Here is a 19,531-nt window from a genome sequence, read left to right on the forward strand (position 1 = left end):
ATACAAAGAAAATGCATCGTGTCCCAAATAAGTCCAAGACATCGTAAATCACGGTTGCGCGAAGTGTAACGCGGTAAGAACCGATAGAAAGTATATCGAGAGTATTGTTGTTGAGTTCCTTTCGGAAGTTTCTGCATCCATCTTCTAATTAATTTTAATCACAATACTCGACACATATACATAAGCATATATGTTGCAGCAATAATAACAATATTAGATTCTAATTGTTCTTTACATTCAGATTTTAAAAAATGATCTGTTTCGTCTGTATAGTTAAAATATGTAATGCTTGTGACAATTAAGAAAAAAAAAAAAATGCGTTGAATAACTTATCATTAAATAAAAAACTCAATAATTATTTCTAATTATTAATAGAATTATTAATAATAAAATATAATAATTAAATTATTTAAAATTATAAAATAGGATGTATATGATAGTTTTAATTACAATCTTAATAATCATTATTATCTCTCTCTCTCTCTCTCTCTCTCTCATTGAGATATTTTATAATAAAAAATCGATATAAACACATGTCTTGTGTAGTTTATGAAGCGAGAATAGTATCGATTATTGCGACAGATTCGATTAATTATTTGTACATCTGTTTTCTAACGCAAAAAGAGGCGTGCATCAGACGCGATATACTTGGATGCGCACGTGTTTCTCTCTCTCTCTCTCTCTCTCTCTCTCTCTCTCTCTATCTTTCGTGAGATATAAAAATACCGGATCTTCAATAAGATCGTGCCGACGCATATTTCGAGATACGTTGCGAGATGAATGACGGCAAAGGAGCAGCTGTAAGAACAGGATCTTCCAACTCGTTCTAAACACGCGTCCATTTCGCAAAGCGAATCTTCGCGTCGAATTAAAGACTGTTGCGTAATAAGACTGTCGCGAATATAAACGATCGACATTATTAAGTACGACGTTATTAAGTTAAATATATGAAATAATCATGAAAGCTAAATTTTGCAACAAAGTGTTTATTGAGATCTAAGAGAAAACGTTAGAAGAAAACGTTAAACTTTCCGTAATTAGATATATGCATTGTTATGGCATTAACGATGTTTTTTTATTTTATAAAAATGGAAAATGACAGGAATTATCAAACTTCATTTTATAACGGACTTCGCGAATTTCACACGTATCGATTATAGAATTTTAACAATAATTTAACTGAGGGCATTAAACTGACTATAGGAGTGCGTTACCCTCTTCGAAATAGAATGCACCAATCGTTATATCGTTATTCTTGGCATTATATTGCCACATACAATAGAAAGCGCGAAAATAGACTGTGCGGATTTAATCGATTTTCTGTCTACATATATCGCGAGTGGTAATGCATATTCGGTTTCACAAGGAAACACGCAACAAATAATATTACTTCTCTCTTCCACAGCGACATAAAGCAAACAATTGTAGTAGACATATATTTCCATGGTCCATTGTTCATGGATACACTTGTTTCAAGCGAAATGAAAAAAAAAAAGATGAAAAAAGGAAAAAACAAAGCCGTATACTTCCCTAGAGAATGCTCATAGTGTGGATATTGTCGTTTGTTTCATAAGAAATCCTCTCTATGGACTCACCTGAAACAGAAAAGAAAGGGAAGGATCAACATTACGTTCTAATTTGAATCGCGAGAATGTCGCTCAACACATCAGCCTCAATCCTTCTGATAAATTAATTAAAATTAAGGAATCATCACAAAAATTTGTGGCTAACAATTTCGCAAAATCATATCGATTGTTATTCTTCATATAATTTAATTATTATATAATTTATATATTTTATTATTATTTATTAATTATATAATTTATATAATTATATAATTATTTAATTTATTATTATAATTATTTAATTATTTAACTAAAAATAATTATAATAAATAATTATAATAAATTATAATAAATAATAAATAATTATAATAAAATATTTTATTATAATTATTTAATTATATAATTATTATAATTTAATTATTATATAATTTATATAATTATATAATTATTATATAATTTAATTATTAATTTTTATTAAATATTTATTAAATATAAATAATTTATATTTATTAAATAAATTGTTCGCGCAATATTAAATATTTTCATTATACGCATGTGCGCGTATGTTCACTAAAAGAAAAATTTTTGGATAAATATATATATATATATATATATATGTGTGTGTGTGTGTATATATATTTCTTGTTATACATATATCCTTATTATTCACACAATTATTAAATGAGATTTTGTACCAAGAATATTGTATCATATCTAAAAATATATTAATTTTTATATACGTGCTTCCTATTACATGTCTCGTTTGTAATTGACATTCAAATGCAATCGTTCGCCTCAGAGAAGAATAGCAGTAACTGGGTGAGAGTGTATCAATTACTAATTAAGTGCAGATGTAATATCTCGCCGCTCCTTATTCTTATCATCTCGTGTACTAGCTCGTTCGCGAAGCGGATCCTGGTAATTCTGTGACGCTTCGCGAACGAAAGAAAGCCATTCAGCCGTGATTGCGCTCGAGACGAGCCGAGTGCTAGACTGAGACAGTGATAAATGAGAGACGCTGGTAAGAAACAGGAACGACTTGTCGAAAAAGCGATGGTGACTCTCCAAGGAAAGCAACAGTAATCCGAAAGAAGCACAAGCTGGGAATATAAGAGCGTGTTTAGTCTGTAATACATACAAGCTTGAGAAAGAGCAGCGAGCTCTTCTTATGTATTCACGACTCTTCCACAGTCGCACGTATTCCTTCGGGGACTCCTGTTTATCGGATATTGACGCACGAAACGCAGATATCGCTCTCGTTGGGGCGTGCGGAGAAGGAAGGCTTACGTGTTACGGGATATATCGGATTAGTAACCGTATCCGGATCGAGTTCTACGAGCGAAAGTAATTCTACCCGCGAGACTTATTATACACCTTAATATATGCGGAAAAATATTTCCCTTTCTATAAGTTCTTAGATTATTACCTCGTTCAACGCTTTTCGCGTTATCAAAATACAAGAAACACGGAAATGTATATATATATATGTATAATGTAAATTGTGATAATTAATTAAATGCAGCATATCAATCAATCCAATTCGTTATGCATATAAGCACGTAATTGTAAATTGCCATTTTCCTTGATTCCGTGAAGTTACAAAATAAAATGTGAATGAAATAAATAATTTGACTTTTTTATAATATATCTGATCATACATGTATGTATAATTTTTATTATATTTATTTTTTATATTTTTTAAGAATATTATATATCCAATTTTTACTCAGAATTATCATAAAGTTTGATTAAATCGATACTCTCTCTGCATCTATTTCAAATACTTAAATGCCTGATGTGCATATTATAATCACAATGCGCATGACTAAGAGAGGACTGAAAAAAAAAGGCAGAGCAGTGGCCCTTATTCACGGTTGATTCAAGGACCGCTTTTGCTCCAACATCGCCTCAATTATGTATTTTACCAAGCAGGAGGGAGAACACGGCACATTTCGAGAATTATGGCTGCACCATGTGTGCGATTCACCGTTCATTTTGCCTATCGTCATGTATGTACGCCGCCGTTCATTCGTCGGGCGAGTAATGTGCAAGTGCACGCTCTATTTCTTATCATCTCGTTTTCTATCGCTTCATGACGCACGTATGCAAGAGCTATGCCTGCCTTCGAAGACGCAGAACGGATATTAGTTAAAGAAAAAGGCGCTTAAGAGCGTAAACTTTCTGGTGCAGCGCATGATATCGATAGACTTTATATTGTCATCGTTATTTTTATTGCCGATCTTATTGGCACATGTGACGAATATGCTCATTTACATATATGTGTGTACACGCACATACATACACACACATTTAGTTTAGCATAAAGTTATTGGTATTATTATCACATATATATATATATATATATATATATATATATATATATATATATATATATAGTCGATAATCTGTTTACATTTATAATATATTTTCTTTCCATTCTTCCTATCTCCTCTTCATTATTCATCTCCTCTTTTTTTCAAATGAGTAAGTTAATAAAGTTTTTAGATTCATACATTGGGTACAATTTAATTTTCTCTTATTTCTTATTTTTATATTTTTCTTTTATTGAATATATTTTCGACAATATTAATTTCATTTTTATAAAATTTGGTTTGCTTATTCATACACATTTCAATAAATATTTTTAAATTTGTATTGATTCATTTCAAAAATTTTTTCAAAAATTAATTTTAAAATCATATTATATATATAATTAATAATTAAAAATTTTATTTAAATTTTATTCTCTCAATTCCAATAAAAATTACTAATAAATATTTTATTTTATTATTTAATAATATGCTTGAATAAAGGATTATTTTAAAAGAATATAAATCAAAATAAAATAAAATTTAAAATAATTAATATATTAATTTTAATATATTTATTATTTTAAAAATATATTTTTTAAATACATTCTTTAACATATAATAATATATCAGTAACGTATTTCATGAAAAAATATCATCATAATTCAAAATCATAATAATTTCTCAAAAGTTTATAATTATTAATAAGCGCGCGCGTTTATAAATAATAAATAAATCGAATGTTTCATCACATAGAAAAAAAAATAGAGAAAGAGAAATATTTTAGATTTAATATATATCAAAATAGAATCTAATAAATAGCAAGGACGACATTAAATCAAGTATTGCTTTTGTCTAGACTAAATTTTTGTCAATGCGAATTAAATCTGCCACTTAATTCTCGCTGCACTTCTCCCGTCAAGCTACTTAATCGTAAACGCATAGCGAGATATCACGGCTGGCGAGCCTGCTGTTACGCGACCGTGAAGAAGGCTACGTTAACAGTCAGTTAATTAACTTCGTAATTAATAGAAGCACGTTCGACGAATAAACAAACGGCGGGCTTGTGAAAATCAGTAAGCACAGATTTGGCTGACGAAACGCCGTATGTCGATCTACTTTCTCAGCTGAACGCCTCGCCGAACGTTTCACGAGGGAAAACTGGTATAATCTAGCAGCGCTAATCTCACATTTGCGTGTATTATTTATCATTCTGGCTGTATAGCTTTTACCGCACCGGATGTCCCAGTTCTGCAACGCAATGCGCGTTCATTGCTTTTGCGTTGTTCGTTGCAGCTTCATTCACGGACACATATGTGTTTTATTCCTGCAAAGTCATGCATAATTTTTATCGCGCGCCCATAATGTTTTCCCCGATCAAAAACACTGAGATTACATCGAGATTACATAGCTCGAAGCGAGAATAAACAACATCGTTTTCCAAATTGAAAGTAAAAGAACAACCGCGTTACTTGTCAAGGATAATATCATTCTAATAGATATGACTTTCCTTCCATTTCTAACAATAAAATTGTGTTAGTGTAATGCTGCATGTTGTTATGATCTTTGCCTAATAATTTAAAAATTATAAAGAAAAATTATATGTATTATGTGTATTTACAAAATTTTCTGATTCATTATCGCAAGGAATAGATAGAGGAAACGAATGTTTCTTCGAAAGAAATGCCAGTCGATGATAAAACTTCCCCAAAGAGACATCTTCGCGAAGATACGGAAGAAAAATATTAGCTTTGGGATGAAAGCATTACGGGAAGTACTTTAAATAGCTCTCTGAGAGTTATTCTGGAAAAGAATGGTAAGAATAGTCAAAGATTTATTCTCGAATATATGACATGGACAATAAAATGTGAGGGAATAAAATGCAATTATCACAAATGCATGTTTTCTCACATCACTTTTAATCTTCTTCTCAAATATTATGTCAATTTTCATTATTAAAAACGAGAATTGTCAACTTATAAAAGTCTACCTAAGACGCGATAGTATACACGCTCGAGGATAGATTAATGTCAATGATAGAACAATTAGCTAAATTGATGGTGTGTGTGAAGCTGGCGTATCATTTCGTGGAAACTCATAAATAATTAAGAGTTCTGGCTTTATTTTCAATAGTTCTAGAGTTCTCGATAGTTTAAACAAATAGTTCTGGCCGTTAAAGCATCGAAAATGCTTTAAAACAAACTGAGACGCCAACTTCACACAGCGCCAACTCACTTTGTCCTACAACATTTTCCTTATTAATAATTGTCAAAATTAGAAAGATTTATAGTTCTGTAAGAGTTCTAAGAACAGTTCTGCCTTTTAAAAGCAAAAAAATATTAATTAAAAAAAATAAGACAAGCGAATTCCTATATCGATAGATATACAGATGAGACGCTGCTTCATTGTCGAGAATTCTATTAATTCTAATGTAGTTTTCATATAGTTATGAACGTATTCATGCGGTTTCTAAAAAATTCTAATGACAAAAACAAATATAAATAATTTTAAACAATTATTTTGCCTCAAAAACGCCTATTATAGAGTATAAAGATGAGACGCCAATCGATATTTAAGAGTTCTGTTAGTTCTAATGTAATTTTGATATAGTTCTGAACGTATTAATCCGCTTTCTAAAGAGTTCTAATGATAAAAACAAATATAAATATTTTTAAACAATTATTTTGCTCCAAAAACGCCTATTATAGACTATAAAGGTGAGACGCCAGTCGATATTTAAGAGTTCTGTTAGTTCTAACGCAGTTCTGATATAGTTCTGAACGTATTAATGCATTTTCTAACGAGTTCTAATAATAAAAACAAATATAAATATTTTTAAACAATTATTTTGCTCCAAAAACGCCTATTATAGACTATAAAGGTGAGACGCCAGTCGATATTTAAGAGTTCTGTTAGTTCTAACGCAGTTCTGATATAGTTCTGAACGTATCAATCCGCTTTCTAAAGAGTTCTAATGATAAAAACAAATATAAATATTTTTAAACAATTATTTTGCTCCAAAAACGCCTATTATAGAATATAAAAGTGAGACGCCAGTCGATTTTTAAGAGTTCTGTTAAATAATAAATAATATAATATAATATATAATATATAATATATAATATATTTTCTCAAAAAATACAGATTTAAATACAGATTACCGCAGAATTTGCTGCTGAAACAAATGCAGTTAATTGTTCGAAAATTAATTCTAAGCAGATACATCAAATATCAACCAAAGTATACTAGAAAATATGCGTTTCTCGGGCAAAATTAATTTAAAAAATTTCTGATTGTTTTTAACATCAAAACTCTTTAGAAAACGGATTAATACGTTCAGAATTGCATTAGAATTAACAGATTCTAAAAATCGACTGGCGTCTCGTCTTTATACTCTATAATAGGCGTTTTTGAGGCAAAATAATTGTTGAAAATTATTTATATTTGTTTTTGTCATTAGAACTTTTTAGAAACCGCATGAATACGTTCAGAACTATATCAAAACTACATTAGAATTAATAGAATTCTCGACAATGAAGCAGCGTCTCATCTGTATATCTATCGATATAGGAATTCGCTTGTCTTATTTTTTTAATTAATATTTTTTTGCTTTTAAAAGGCAGATCTCTTCTTAGAACTCTTACAGAACTATAAATCTTTCTAATTTTGACAATTATTAATAAGGAAAATGTTGTAGGACAAAGTGAGTTGGCGCTGTGTGAAGTTGGCGTCTCAGTTTGTTTTAAAGCATTTTCGATGCTTTAACGGCCAGAACTATTTGTTTAAACTATCGAGAACTCTAGAACTAGTGAAAATAAAGCCAGAACTCTTAATTATTTATGAGTTTCCACGAAATGATACGCCAGCTTCACACACACAAATTGATGAAGTAAAAATTCGACATTTAAGATGTCGAATAGAGATTCGATTAATACATATATTCAGACAAACTCAAAATCTTTATTACTATAAAATATGCATGTTTGAAAGTATTATTACATTCGAGCCAAATTGATGTAATAGATGGTTTCTAAAGAATTTATTGCATAAAATTAATACGGAACCATAAGATAACATCAAACAAAAATATTACATCATCTTTAAGACAATAAATTGCAGAAAGAATCGCTCTCGCGATCTCTCGTGATGCCTCGATCTTGCGAGGCATATAATCATTTTATTAGAAGGATCAAAATTCCGTTGTAATATCTGGATGTGATTATAAAAGTGTTTTTAATATTAATATTTTAGTTAAAAAAAAAAATAAAATGGCAATTCTTGAATATCCCATAAAATTGGTTTTACATTTGTAATGAGGTCCAATAATGTTGCAATTAATATTTTTCATAGATAATAATAATACATATTCAGTTTGATTCAGTAAAAATTTCCACATTTAAAATCTCCAAATAGCCCCTCTTCTAATTAGGTGACATAGAAGACGCAGAGTTCCTGGTTCGCGTCAAAGAAAGAAGAATATCAGGGTCGTTAATCTCTCGGCGGATGACGAGGCAGGAGTTCACGAGTTTCCGTCGAAGCGAGCGTGATTCATCCGCAGACCCTAAGAAGAGTAAGAACGTAGTGTAAGAAAGAAAACGATGATCTCTATGTCGAGACTGACTTGAGGGAATCCATCCAAACGCAAAGTCGATTCATGTTCTTGAACTGTATTAAGAATATACAATCATAGTAAATCCAGTGCTTTTCGTTTCATACAGTATTTGTTATCGCGAAAATTGTTATAAATGAGAAACACATGTACTAAGTATTTTCGATTTATTGCAACAAACTATACACAATTAATAATTAGCCGAATATAAAAATTCTATTTTAATATTAATATTATTTAATATTAATATTATTTAATATTAATTCTATTTTAATTCTATTTTAATTCAATATATTATCGATTTTTAAATAAATTTTAAATATTTTAAATATTTAATATTTAAAATAATCAATTATTCCTTTTTAACGTCGTAATATTGTATTTGTAAAGAAACTAAACACAGAGATTATGTCTCGCCGCATTTTATAATATTACTTGTACTTTAAGTCACGAAAATTAAACTATTTCTAAAACCTATCAGGAACTATAGAACTATTTGGGGTGCAAATAGAACTCTCTATAAAACATTCGATTTTTGAAAATGCGGTGCTAACTTCACACCGGTCGAAATTAGCAATATCGTAAAAGCGATAGCGCTATATAAATCAATTCAGGCGTAGCGGAATTTAATAGTGTCATCTTTGTAAATAAACTATCAAAAAGAGGCTCGTCGGATCAATTCTGTAAATTATGCAGACGAAACGAAAAAGGGGAACGCATGATAAAAATGCAGCGTCGATGGTGCTCGCACGTTCGCAAACAAGCTACAACAAAAGCTTAAAAAAAAAGTAACTTTAACGGCGGCGGACCGTAGGCCGCAGGATCTCTGTCAAAGGATGTCAGGGTACCTATCTATATATAGTCGGGGGCCCGCCATAAACTAGCTTTTAAAGGGATCAGAAAGAAGATGGAAGGGAGACGCACGCGGTCGTGCTGTTACAAAGGGACACATTTTTGCGGATTAAGAACGCTCTTTGTGCGCTCATTGTTCGCGAATCAGGCTCAACTATCTCTATGCATGTATATAGGTGACGAATGCAACACTGTTCTATACTAACAATGGAGGATGATCCTCATCAACTAGCGTAATTATGCAGATTAATGCGAAGGCTCACGTGACGCGTGCACAAGTCAGACGGTGACTCCAGAAATGTGATGAATAGTTGTCATATTTGCGCATAAATTTGAATTAAATCTTCTTTAATGAGAATTGGGATTTTTTAAAATTCACTTTTAACTGAAAATTGTTTTAAGTTTTGCTCAAATTAATTAAAAGATTAATTAAAAACAAGATATGTTATTAATCGCATCAAAATTTTTGATTTATTAAAATCTATTAATCATCAATGATTAAACAACATTGTAATAGACGGAAAACTAGTCTTTGTCAAAAAAAGGCCTTCAAATTTTTTTAATCTGTAAGAAAAGCAATGCTCTCGATCAGGCAAACGATTAATTAAGCTTTTGAAAGCATAATCGGCAAACGACGAACATTAACTCCGTCGTATTCGGTAGGAAAGGAAATTCCACGGTTTCGCCAAGGCGGAAACGCTTGTCCCGTCAGACACTTTGGCTTCTGCGGTTTGCAATTTTCGCAACGGGACGAAACGTCGCGAATATGGAAGAATAAACCACGAACAGCGTCAGCAAATTCAACCGCAACCTTAATTAACTAATATCGATAACAGCGGCGCGTTCGCAAATATCGTTGCGAAAATTGTGAATTCTGATTATTAAAGAGGGTAAACAGATATTCATGTATAAAATTTATCTCGCCGGATGAGCGACAATAAATTCTTTAGTGGCATGTTCTTTATGTGCTGTGTGTATGCTTGGTTTTTATTTAAAAAATTATGACCAAGCTATGATATTATAAGATTAGAAATTGTGACATGCACTACTTTATCATTTGTTTAATTAGCGAATCTAATTTAGTAAAAAGATGAAAGTGACTCTCTTCTTTTAAGAATCTTTAAGAAAGAATTGTTATCGTGTCAATGGCAATCCCGTTTAATTAATTAAAAATTAAAATATTCAAGTAAAAAATATGACAAATCGTGACTCTTACGATATTATGCATCTGAATGCGAAGGTTACGATGATTCACGTGAAAAAAATTACAACAACATATTGTGTAATGCGGTGGTCGCGAAAGTAGAAAGTATGACGCGTCGATTAATCACAATCGCAAGATTAATTGCGTCATTACGTTACTGCGCTCGCGCGCGTCGCTAATCAGCTGTCGCAATTAATCGTCGAGTTCGTTGCTCCTCACAAGCAGATCACAATGTTTTCAGCGTGTTAACAAAAATATCTCTTACTTCATATTACTTTGTAACGTAATTCAAAATATTCGCTATTTTATAATACAATTATTATTGTAATAATTAAAAATTTAATTTAGAGAAAAAGATAATTTGTGATACTTGCAGAAAACTATTTTCTATTAAAGAAGATTGTATGAATTAAGACTAAAAGCAATGAAATAAACAATGCATATATTATTTTAATATAAAAACATTTATAGATAAAATAAATATATAAGAAGCATTTTTTTATCTTATATACATATAATTTTCAAAAAAATACACATTCAGAAAAGTAGCTTTTTTCTTAAAATTGTTATCACTCTTAATCTTTTAAATATGAAATATTGAATTATTTAAATATAACACGAATAATACGATAAAGATAACTATTACTTACAAACTTGACGGATCAGCAAAGTTAACTACGTAATGTCACATTGTCATCCGTGTCAGATTTTATAATGCATGGGAATTTTTTTTCTAGCAAACCGTGCTTCCTTTTCAATTAAGGTGACATATAAATTTTACCGTTTAATTTTGACATTTTCACCCCCGCACAATTTAACGCTCAATTCCGTCGCTAACCTCGCAGCAAATTGCTATCTCAATTGATTGCGTCCTCGACAATGCATTTGTGCCGACCGTTACTCAATGGGCATATCTGACTGCATTGTAGGCCACGTGTATCGTGTCCTTTTTCCGCCGAACTCATTGCGATTCGACATTTGCTCGTCCGTCACGCGTCCGCCTGATGTCATTTCCGGTTTCTACATTCAAACACAAAAAATGTGGAAGTTTCACACACTAATTATATCAATTACGTTGATTACTAAGATTGAAGAAGACTTTTTAATATTTCGAATCAATAAGAACTGATAGTTGACAAAAGCGGAAATTATATTTAAGGAACTCGACTTTTGAAATGTATGCAGTAAATCTCTTTTTATGCAAATATCTTACATATTAATATTCTTTTAGTTTTATACTTTTCATATTATTTCATATAATTAAAAAGCTTTATTTCTAATGTAGTAAATTAATCGCACCGAGGTTCTATCCTTCTATCATGTCCGATGAGTCGCTTTGAACTTGATAAAGTCAACTGCTCTTCCGCGAAACGTAAAGTGGATTATCAAGAAATGAGATGAAAAAATGTGTCGCGATATATAGTTACAGTTGGTACAATACTTTTTCCTGTGCAAACAAGTTAATTTCATTGACACACATCACACAAATGCTATTAAATTTAATGTCCTTAAATTAGAGCTCTACGCATGTGTAATAATTTTTTTTTAAGTTTAACGTACTAATTCTAATATTAATAAAAGTATAAAAATAATAAATTCTATAAATTGTACACATATATACATAAGAATAAAAATCAAATTTTAACAAAAAAATTAATTAATTTGACAGCAGCAAAAATCTGATCAGACACCCATTTATTAAGAAAATTATATTAATAAATTTAAAATAAGTTAAAACACTTTTTGCTAAATAAATGATTCTTTCAATCGACCGATTGAAAGAAATCATTTATACATCTATATACGATATGCAATATCAGCAACGCGCATATTGGAAAACTAGAGTGCAGCGACCGGGAAATTAGCATACTTACTGTCGACTGAATTGTACGGCCTGCCGATACAATTGTAAGCGAGGGATCTCCTGATGACATGTTACACAATTTTTATCTCCGATATAAAAAGAAATGGATACATTTGCATATGTCAATGTCATCTGCACATTGCTTCCACGCTTCCATCACCTTCAATTGAATTCTTCATGTCCTAAATACACAAAATGTTCGGACTCGTCTATACCGGGTGACGCAATATTATTAACGGTCAACTTGCATAAACATTAGCCGGCTGATTTTAATATTTGCACTTGCAACGGTATAGATAAGATTTATCCTATACTACTTATGTTTTATTTCCAATTGATCAAAATACACTCATCTTCAAAGATATCATTAATTTCAAGTTAATTTTTCTAATTAATTTTCTAATTAAGAAGTGATAAAATCTTCAGTTCGTCGAGACAAAAATAAGATCGATAGCTATTAACGATTAATTGGGGCGATATTCCGTTATGTAAAATCTACTATAAGAATTGATTCGCGCTGCAAATCATAAAACATAAAAGTATATCTCTGCAGTTATGTCTATAATTTACGAGCCTATCAATGAGCTTACGATGTCTACCGCTTTCTCACCTACCATAGATCGGGCTGTCTTAATCCGTGACCTTTCCATAGCTATTTTTTCAACCACGCCCTAGTTTCTCGACGATAGCGAAATCCTTTTGTATAGCCCTTGATTTATGCCTGCTCGGTAAATTGAACTAAATACGACGAGGTATTGCAAGATATTTCTAGCCAATTTAATTTATCGTTTGTTTAAATGATGCGCATACGTTCTATATGTCAAACGATTATCGAGCACGATTATTTATATCTATATCATCACGTTTTTTTTGTGTTCTCTTCTTTACGTTATAATTATGCAATTATTACGTAATAAATAATTGTTAATTTGTCGTTCTCCAAACTAAAAATAAGTTTTGTAAAAATAAAATGTTTACAATTTCGAAAAAGGAAATTAATAAGTCATTAAGATAAATATCATTATCTAAGCATTAAATTTCTAATTACGGGATACTAGATTTCGTTTTGATAATTTTCTCACTTGATAATAAACTGCAAAAGAAGAATCATGAATGATTGCATGTTAAAAAATAACAGCTTTCGTTACCGATTTTTGACATGCACAGCAAGCATTCTGCAATCATTCGCTTTTCTCACGCACCAACTGCCGCCGCGGGGCGAAAGGAAAGAAATCCGTTCACTTTGTGTAATTGCATTCTGTCGACTGTTAGTCTGCCTTGACTAACAGAATTTCACTCTAGCAGCACATTGTGCTGCGACGCGTGAATCAATTCTAAATAATGAAATCAATTCTGACGTCTCTCTCCTTTATTTTCGGATTATCAGTAATCAATTTAACAAATATTTAATTATATTTACAGTGAAAAATGACAAATTCTTGAAAATCATTAGTAAAATATGATACTCTCGAAATTATTTCTAAATAATATCATTTTATAGCACTATTAACATTTTTCTACTTTTATATTAAAAAATTAATGTATGAATCTAAGTGTCTCTGTCTGTGTCAACATTCACAGATAAAATTATAACAACTCGATCGCAAAAACATTGTTTGTAGAAAAACCAAACATTAATGGCTTAGAAATCTAACTTTTTTTAGATTCATAAAAATCACTTGCTTCGATAAAAAAAATTCGATGGAAAAAGATTTTCGACATATTCCCAAATTAGACAATTCGCAAAAAATGTAACTTCTCTCGATATTTAATATGCAATATTTGATGTAATATTTAATAAAATAATTTATATACTCCTAAACATAATTGTAATTTTTTGTAGATACAACTTTTGATATTATAATTACATTGAATAACAAACATTGTAATCTCAAATGGAATACTATCAAACAAATGGACAACGAAAAAGATTTAATTGGTAAATATGTAAATTGCATCAAAGGTATATACATGAAACGTAAGGCCACGGGTTAAATCGACAACGGCATGATCAGTCATAATTAAGTAACGCCGTGTAGAAATCATTTCATAACGAGATCCACATTGTGCAACGCGCCTTGAAATTCGATTCATTCTCGCGTACGAAGCACTTCGTCAACGAGACGCCGTTAGTATCCACGATTAAGTCAGTGCGATGGCGTTTCACGAGGTCGCGTAATGGACCGCGTCATTATCTTGTACATTAACTGTTATTGATATTGTCAACCGTTATCGTAGTTCATTAAACTAGAATGCGAAGTATTGATTTAATGAAACGCGAAAAATCCAATCGAGGTGAAATCGATAATCGAGACAATCAAACGTCGAACATAAAAATGCTTTTTAAATAATATTTATTTAACTTAAATAGAATGTTTTAATTTTTATTTGAATTTTTATTGGCAATATCCTTATATATCAAAACAAAATGATTAAAAAAAAAATTATCATATACAAGTTTTCGGCGTTTTTTAAATATCGACTTAAATTAATTAAAAAGTCATTAATTTATTATTAATTTATATGAATGCAGCGTCTATATATATATATATATATATATATAATTTTGCATCATAGTTTTCGCAACGGAAAATACCTGTTTATTTATTTTTTCAATCTTTTCCCCTATTTCTATCCGCGTTTGTACAAAAATAGAGAATTTTTTCAGAGACACCGATGAAAATAATTCGGTCAAATCTTTTGAACACTCATATGCGAGATTAAAGCGTGGAAAACATATTTTTCTTTACGCAGAAATCTGGCGGATATCAGAAGAAAGTAAGAAATTACATTCATATCATGTGTGGAACGCAATAAAATCCCGAAAGTTGGACGGATAAACGACGATGACTGCGCGTCTTTCTCTTTTTTTTAAACACTATCGCAATATGGTACAACAGTAATATCGCGCGATATCGACCTTATAGTACTCTTGCAGAATGTGCGTTATACGTTATGTTGTATACGTTATAGATAATATAGAAACAAACTATGAAAGATTTATTTACCGATCAGATTATTTATTCTCTTTACTATTATCGCGTCGATTTTAAACAATTTTATCCAAGTATCTTTTTATTTTTATTATTGCGATATGTTTCGATAATTCGAATTGATTATTCGAATAATCAGTGCTGTTCACTTTATTTTTCGTACAAGAACTTGAGAAAATTAATTTAAATTTTAATTCTCAATATTAAAATTAAATTTTCAAGAAGGTATTTAACCGTTTTTGTTATAGTAAACTCTTCCAATCCTTTCAATTGGCAATGAATTAGGAAAAAAGAATGAAAAAAGAATACTGAAAAAGTGTGTATAAAAAAGATGATGTCAGGGAAGTTTAGTCGAGGAAACTATAACCGCGGCGACTTTTTCTCTCGACTTGGACTCGAGGAGGGCAGGTGGATGGAACGAATGGACCTGCATAAGTAGGTTCCCAAAATGTCGATGCAGGTCTCTGGCCGCGCGATTTGTGAATGGTGGGGATCGTTCGGTGGTTTTTGGTCACGTGTTCTCACACAAACTAGTTAGTCACAAAAATCTCGAGAAGCGCATTCCTTTCAAGCTTATTAATCTCGTCAATCTTCGCCGAAAATAACACGTATCTTTTAGCGATTATCATAAAAGTTGAGAGAAGCTAAGAATAAATTCAAATATTTTGCCAAATTTAAAGAAATAATCGTGTCGGATAGTTATTGCCAATAATAATCAGTAATAAATTAATTAAAAATTTAAACACTATATTTTTCCGAAGAAATTTTAATAATATATATTCTACAATTTTGCATATTATTGCATATTATGCCTTATTTTGAATAAGTTTAAGTTCTTAGAAATTACAGAGGAGCTCGACTAACTATAGTACTACTAGACGTCGCAGCTTCAGCCGGACCGAGAATAACGACTCGTTTGAAGAATTTATGAGTCGACGCATGTATTTTTCCGGTTCTTTAATTAAGATGGTTTGTGGCCGCCGAGGAATAAAAGACGCATTGGTTCGTTCAGTGCAACTCTTGCCGCCCTAACGGTACCAACAAATTCGTCGGCGAAATCGCGAAATTCGATCTCCCTTTCCCTCCATCTTGTATCGGCCTGATTTACGAGGCCACCATAAAATCCCCCTCGTTTATTTCTGTCACTCAGCTTGTCCAATTTACTGCATGATTTTCGACATAATAACACGGGAGTAAGGGTAAGTAGGTCTACTATGTGATGATCAATGTTTTTTAATTTCCCCCAGTTTCTTGTAAAATTCATGTTTTACATTGAAAGCTTTATTCTTATATGGTCATGGAGAAAAATTCTAATTTCCAATTCTGAAATGTCAAACTCGCGCTTGAAGAATCTTCTGATTTTAAAGAGATATATATTATAATTTCTAATTTTTCAAAAACGTTGCATGAACTCAAATGCAATGAAATATAAGTAGACCGATAAGAATTTAATGGTTACTGAAAATTGATGAGTTAATGCACTACTTATTTAGTGTTGGTGAAGAAGAAAAGAAGGAAGATTCTTGGGCGTTTCTCTAGTTTTTACCATTTCATTGAAAAGCAAAGGCTAACAACATTGTTTAAACATTGGTCAGATTCTTTTTGAATATGTTAACTATTGAAAACTTTTATAATTATTTTCGCACTTGATACCTGTGTCAAAGTATTTTTATAAAAAAAAATTTGCCGCATATTTTTAAAATTCTATTTCCTAATAGTATATTATTAATATTTTTCTAAAAATATAGCATAAATAAAAGTCCATAAAAAAGAAGCAAATGTTTCGATGTATATAGCTAGAAAAGCGAGCAAAATTCAATGAATACACCTTGAATACTCCCTCTGGTCGTAGCATAAATCATTCTACGCTTAGCGATAAAATCTTCGCCGCGTTTATCGCGTTTATTCCTCACTAACGTAATTTACCACTTCGTCATTTTTCATGAAGGATTCTTATTGCGCAGCATCATTTTCTCCAGGCAAAATTAGTATGCAGAAGTTGACACTAAAAAGGGAATCAAACAATCGCGGATATCAAACGCGGATATCGCCGATCGAGCGAATTGTGCACCACAACGACGCTTTCGAGAAACGCGAGATTTCGCTGAATTTCATGTTATCGACACATCGGAATAATTCGATATAATCTGAAAACGTCGCAATATAAGCCCCCGTAGATCGTAGATTTAGGCAATACAAAGCCGCTACGAGGCTTTATACCTTTTTTATGCTACTTAAAATGATACAGAATGAATAAATGAGACAAAGATATTTTCTTCATGCAATTCTCTCCCTTCGCAATCTTCCTTGATCGAGAGTTCTTAGATAAGTTCGTGATCCTTATTAATCTTTATATTGAATCATACAAAATTTTCAAAATTTCTCAAAAAGTAAATCATAAAATTTTTTAAATCAATTTGTAATATTTAATGAATATTATTTATTTAGATATAATTTTATGTTTTCTCTTATATATATTATACAAATCAGAGTGTAATAAGAGCATTAAAAAAATTGCTATAATAATTTTAAAGATAATAAATAATTTGGAAATAATTTAAAGTGCGTTTATATTTATCTGAATGTAAGCTAAAAAAAGATATTGATCCTCTAAACTCTCTCCGAAGAGATAATAGATGTAAAAAATGAAATAAAGGATATATTAGAAAATTTCATGGTACGTGATAGGCGAGATTACTAATAATATTTCCGCGTATTTTCCACATAAACGTCACCATCGTTCGCAAAAAGCATTTATACTGATACATTATCGAAAAAGATAGCGCGTAACGTCATTTCAACTCGTGCGCATAATCATTGTAAGCATATGCCCCTTAAAAGTCGTCGGAACCTCCTGGCCGTGAGTGCAGTCTGTAATTTTGCACTTTGTAATTACGATTATACCGTAGCTCGTAAAAGTTTTATGCTTTCAACCGCCGTACCTAGTTGCCCTCTTGAAGCAAAATACTATACAAGCGTAACATATTCTCCATGCGATCTCCGAAATAAGATAATTCATCTGCTTTCTTGTTTTTATACAAGTTCCAATTTTATACATTAAATACAACACAGGAAAAAAAACTTTTTCTTATAATATTATTTTGATATAAGAGAAGAAAACGTAGTAGAAAATTATGTCACCTATATGTACATATATATATAAAATTCTTTTTTCAAATATTTAAATCAAAAGTTCATAAAGATGTGATATTTATTTTATAATCAAATAATTAAATTATATCAATTAGCATGCATGTAATAAAGTTTTCAGATTGGTTTCAGATAATCATTTTTTAACAGATCATGAAAATCTTCAATTCTACACACACATGGATTTCTTTGAAAATAATCAAGCGTAATAAACACTCTACAGATAACTATAAAACATTCTCAGAAGCAGGTAGAGCAGCAGCCTATGTTTATCCGAGATCTTATTATGATGAATCTTCAGAATCCTACCGATAAAACTTTCAAATCTCGAGCGTCCCATAAATCTCGTTGCGCTCTCTAAACGCAGCTTTGTGGAACGGCGCGATGTATAATTATTGCGTAATTATCAAGTCGAAAATAAAAATCATTTTAAAGGCTGACGTGAGAGATCCTGCGGAAGTGGATAATTAACACTCGTTACTTGCTCGGGCAAACCGGCGTGTCTGGCCGATTATTTTAGAAATGTTTCGACGTTTCCGAGTTTAAGTACTTATTTATCTCGCGAATGAATTTCTTGTTTAATATTATTATACGGCCTATATATATATGTGTGTGTGTATATTATATATATATAAATGTCGCATTTTCGCGAATTTTTGGATTTATCAAAATAGAGCGATGCTGCGATATGCAGGATGATTCATGTTGAATCTGTGAAACTTTAGTAATCTTTAATAATTTAATATAATTTTCACGATAAGAAAGTACGTATAATATAAAACAAAAGTTTATATAATCTTATTTATTATTATTTATATAAAATTTATATTAAGATTATCTTGGACAAAAAAATTGCCATTAATTTTTCTAATTAGATAATAAATATTATCAGATTTAAATATAAAAGAAAATAAATTCATGTACAGTTACAAAGATATTAATAGCAATTAAATATAAGTTTATAGATTCTTATAAGATAATTAGT

The 19,531-nt window shown here is 30.8% G+C and overlaps 1 protein-coding gene across 16 annotated transcripts in view; it reads right to left on the reverse strand.

Moving 5' to 3' along the window:
- LOC126859136 (ras GTPase-activating protein raskol) overlaps positions 1–19,531 on the reverse strand; it is a 291,550-nt gene that overhangs the window by 42,799 nt on the left and 229,220 nt on the right. The gene's annotated exons all lie outside the window — the stretch shown is intronic.

Source organism: Cataglyphis hispanica, chromosome 2 (assembly GCF_021464435.1).
Source record: "Cataglyphis hispanica isolate Lineage 1 chromosome 2, ULB_Chis1_1.0, whole genome shotgun sequence".
Taxonomy (NCBI): Eukaryota; Metazoa; Arthropoda; class Insecta; order Hymenoptera; family Formicidae; genus Cataglyphis; species Cataglyphis hispanica.